The sequence below is a fragment of the Neovison vison genome, chromosome 1, assembly GCF_020171115.1.
Source record: "Neovison vison isolate M4711 chromosome 1, ASM_NN_V1, whole genome shotgun sequence".
NCBI lineage: Eukaryota > Metazoa > Chordata > Mammalia > Carnivora > Mustelidae > Neogale > Neogale vison.
Window position 1 is genome coordinate 293,703,428 of NC_058091.1, and position 4,822 is coordinate 293,708,249.

The window sequence follows — 4,822 nt, forward strand, 5'->3', positions numbered from 1 at the left end:
TGAGCTGAGCTCTCTAACATAGGCCTCTCCAGCTGTGACTGGAACCTATGTAGTTTCCCAGAAATCAGGAACTCACACACCCTCCATTTTTACCTGAAGCTATCATTACCTTTTAGTTCATATAATTATTCCAGAGATTAGAAATAAAATATGTATTCCTGATTAAAAGAAAAATTATCAAATTTAAAATTGTGATGGCAAGTTATATTCCTTAGAAAATCTATGCAATGAAACACATTCAGTCAATTTGTTCAGAATTCAGAAGAAAATCATAGCAACTAGATATGATGAGAGAAACATAGAAGTGGAAAGTAAAATCCTATCTACATAAAATGGCAATGTCATGAAGCAGAACTAATATAAAATTTTGATTGAAAAACTACCATGTTAATGTGAAAGAAGAGTGTTGTCGACAAATTTAAAAATTTTTGTTTGTAAAACTCCAAAAACAAGTAGCAAAATTAGTAAGGCATCACATTAGCTATGTTTGCAACTTACAGAGTTTTTTTTTATTTAAATTTTCATATTTATTTATTTATTTAGGTTTTGTTCTATTTATTTTTGGTGGGGAGGGGAGATAAAAAAATTTTGGTTTTTGCATTTTAAGAAAGGAGATTTCCTAAGAGTGGCAATTCATTCATTACACATTCCCATAGATGAACACTGTTTTCTTGGCTTTCATGACAGTTTGAATTCAAGGTAATGTGCACAGAATATATTTTTCTGAAATTCAGTGTATTCACTTGGACACACATGGGGTGACTTGTTTTCCCATTCCCATACAAAAGGTATTGGCACTTTGGCTTCAAGAACAAAAATAAAGTGTCATAAATACAACTTGTGTTTTAGATCTGGGCTAATGACTAAGGAACTCTTCAGCTATAATGGTCTCAGATATTCCAGTGCCCTGTGAACTTACAATTAATAGAGACTGCTGATTCTAAGAACTATGAAACCAACAAGAGAATAAAGGAAGAGTTTTAAGTCTGATGCAAAGTTCATAATAAAATATCAATCAACAATCTCTCACTTTTGTTAAATCTATAATTAGAGAATGAGGATAAGAATTATATGAATAACAATAAATAAGTGTCTACAAAAAAGGGAAAATATGTTTCATTTATTTGTAACTTATTCTATTTCAATAAGATGCTTGTTAGGAAAGGAACTAAGACAGGAAACTGGTTATGTTGTATAGAAGTTCTTAAGAGCAAAAAAATGAGTACCAGTCAACTTGGTTTAATATTAATTGTCTTAAAACATGTTATTTTGTGACCTGAACAACTATGTTATGCCTTGAAAATTCAAAGCAAAAAATAAAATCACATAGAAAGCCAGAAACATCATCAATACATCTGCACAGATGTTTGCTTGTAGTTTTTGGTATCTAAAACTTTTTTTTTCACACATTGCACAGATGCCCTTTTTGTAGGCATAACCCTGGCAGTAAGGAGAACCCAGTTGGTGCACAGAACTTTTTACAAATTTTACAAGTGGAGAACTTATTCTTTCCATATGGATTGAATATGCTTTTTTTGAAGTCAAAGCTTTATTTTCGTTCAGCTTTCTTCCGCCGCTTTCTGTGATATTCCTGCGCCGTCTCTCCGTGTGTCTGGAGTGATAGCAGTACCGAGTTTCTTTTCACCCAGAGAACTCCAATTAGCTTCTTTTAGCCTCCTTCTCCCAAATATGCGGCCCCTTCACTCACGTTTTTCACTCAACATCATTCCCAGACGGTTCCCTTGGCTGCAGAAACAGGAGCAGCTTGAAAATACCAACACAGCAGCCAGAAAGGATCTTTTCCTTTTTCTTAAAAATCCAGACAGTAACATAATAAGTTATAAGTTACTAGGTCCCGCATCCTTGCAGTATTTCTGAAGACACGAGTCAAGATGAAACTGATAGTTACCAAACATTCGATCTGATAAAAAATGTGTTGCTACTAATGGAGGAGGGATTTCCTCTGCTGAATGAGAAGACGAGGTGGACTGAGTGAGGGTAAAGAAATTTTAAAAAAGAAGAAACAAAGTTTTTACCTTGAGAAACTGAGAATGCATGAAACAAGGATTATAAAAATTCTAATTAACCACAGAGAGTGGCAAATTGAGTTTTAAATAAATATGGTTTTCCAAAGCAAACAAAGCAGCAGCTCATCTTCACGAGGCTAGTAGTGAGTACTAAAACCTTTTAATATACCCCATCCCCTACTACTGTGATAAATTATATATGCAGGGGCTTGACATTCTTAAGAATATTGGTTAAAGAGAAAGACTAGAAAATAGAAATGTGTTTTCTTTTGCTTTGCAAGTTAATATCTTCTGTAAGGTTTCTGTTTTCCCTTTGAGGACCTATTTGATGATAGGCATTCCCTTTAAGAGACAGTCCAGCACCCTACTCAGTACAATAGTATATTTTATTCTATGACTTCTGTAGGGCACAAATACATGATAATGTAAAATATGTATGTGCATATGTATGTATGTATGTACACTTTTTTATTTCAAGTTTTTATTTAAATTTAGTTAACATATACTGTAAGATTGGTTTCAGTAAACTTAAGTGCTTCATCACTTACATATGGCGAGTGCTCCTCACAAGTGCCCTCCTTAATACTCATCACCCATTTAACCCATTAGCTTGCTCGCCTCCCCTCCAGCAAACCTCAGTTTGTTCTCTGTAATGAACATCTGTGATTGCAATACTATTGACAATATGCCCTATGCTATAATTCATCTCCATGACTGTTACTTTATAACTAGATGTTTGAATTTTTTAATCCTTTGTATCTGTGTTGCCCACCTCCCACCCACTTCCTTCTGGCAACCACCAGTTTGTTCTCCATATTTATAGGTCTGATTCTGTTTTTTGTTTATTTATTTGTTTTTTTAAGAATCTGCATATAAGTGAAATCATATGGTATATGTCTTTATCCATCTGACTCATTTCACTTAACATAATACCCTCTTAGGTCCATCTGTGTAGTTGCAAATGGCAAGAATGAGATATTCTTCTTTTATGGCTTAGTAGTATTTCAGTGTGTGTGTGTGTGTGTGTACACCCTATCTTCTTTATTGATTCATCCATCAATGGGCATTTGGGTTATTTCAGTATCACAGGGTGAGTTACTTAACATGCAGGGCAGGGACCCCATTTTCTATTGCCGTTTGTCTTGCATGGTGTTAAGCTCACTGATTTTTAAAGCTCCTGATGTTAAGTTCCACTGCTTTTTAAAGACAATTGTTATAGATACTTGTCTTCCAAGTGCAGTTCCCCAGGGCTAGGGCTGCCTGGTCTGGGGTCTGATACTTGTGCTTTCTCCATGCTGGTGGTGCCCTTCCTTTTTGAGGTGTCCCACAAGGGGTTTAGTTCCCAACTTCACCTCTACCCTTCTTACCCTTCTTGATGTGGCCTCTTCTCCATGATTAACCATGAAAGGTCTGTTCTGCCAATTTTTAGGTCATTTTCAGAGTTAGTTGTATAGCTGTCCCCTAGACACACCAAAATAATAGCTACAAGGTGAGCTTAGTATCCTTTCAGTCTGCCATCTTCCAAGAAATCCAATCTCTGGTACTTTTTATTACAACATTACATTAAGAATATTTTCCATGAAACTGAATACTTTTTAAAAGTATGTTAGTATCACAAAACATTCTATCTTAGGACTACCACATTAACTTACTATGCTTTTATTCCTTGACATTAAATGTGTTTCTAATTTTTCCTGTCCCAAAGCATTTTATCACTATTCTTATACATTAATTTTTGTCAGTTATTTTATTTCTTTAAAATGAATAATTATTATAATGCCATATAAAGTATATTCTGATCACTCAAAGCTATGAAGGTAACAGTACATCTAAATGCATTAGTGTTTAAAAATCATAGCATGTCTAGAGGAATTTTAGGTTAATGAACCTGGTGAACGAAATTTAAGAACTAAACTTGACACAACCAGATATTATGTGCCACCTAATGTAAAGAAATAGGAAGTACAACACATTAACTTTGAAGTAAACTTAACAATCAAATCTAAATCTAATTGAATCCCTTGCTCAATTACTAATTTATAGGAAAAGTAAAATTAAAGAAATATGTTAAAAATAAAACCTATAGGAATACAAACAAAAATCCAAATTTGTTAATTGTATAAGGCAAATGAATTCCTACAAGGAAAAAAACAAACTTCATGGAAAAAGAGAGAGGGAAAAATACCCTATAAAGACAAGAAAATCATCAACCAGGCTATCAATATTTTGTCCCTTATTGGAATCCTGATTTCAATAAACCAAGTTTGAAAGAGATATCATGGAAATATTTCCAGAACTATATTTTTATAATATTAAGGATTTGTTATTAAATTTTCAGGCTAAAACCTGGAAGATGTTTTGTTTAGTTCTAATGCTGACTTTTTTCTTTTTCTTTTTTTTTTTTTTTAATGAAATATGCTGCCTAGGATTTGCTTCTATATTATTCAAGGATTGTGGGAAATTGACTGGTGTGAACCAAAACAGGATTATACCTGTGTTGATGATTGCTGATGCTGTTTATCTTTCCTATATTCTTATATTTTAACTTTTAAAATGCCCTAAATGAATGCAGTAGTAAATGAGCTTAATGTTTAAGTAGGTCACATATAATATAGTCTTGTACCATTTGTGTGTGTGTGTGTACAATGAAAGAGATTTGGGGAAAGGAATTAAATGATCAGATTCACAAGTTAGAGCACAGTATTTTGAATATAGACATGAATTGGTCCAGAAGTAAGGAGACCGGTAAGACCTTCCTCATTTTCTATAATACCATTTGTCATATTGACAGACTC

The 4,822-nt window shown here is 33.6% G+C and overlaps 1 pseudogene; it reads right to left on the minus strand.

The window, feature by feature from the left end:
• Positions 1 to 1,346: 1,346 nt before the first annotated feature.
• On the minus strand, positions 1,347 to 3,321 carry LOC122894538 (annotated as a pseudogene).
• Between the last annotated feature and the right edge of the window lie 1,501 nt (positions 3,322 to 4,822).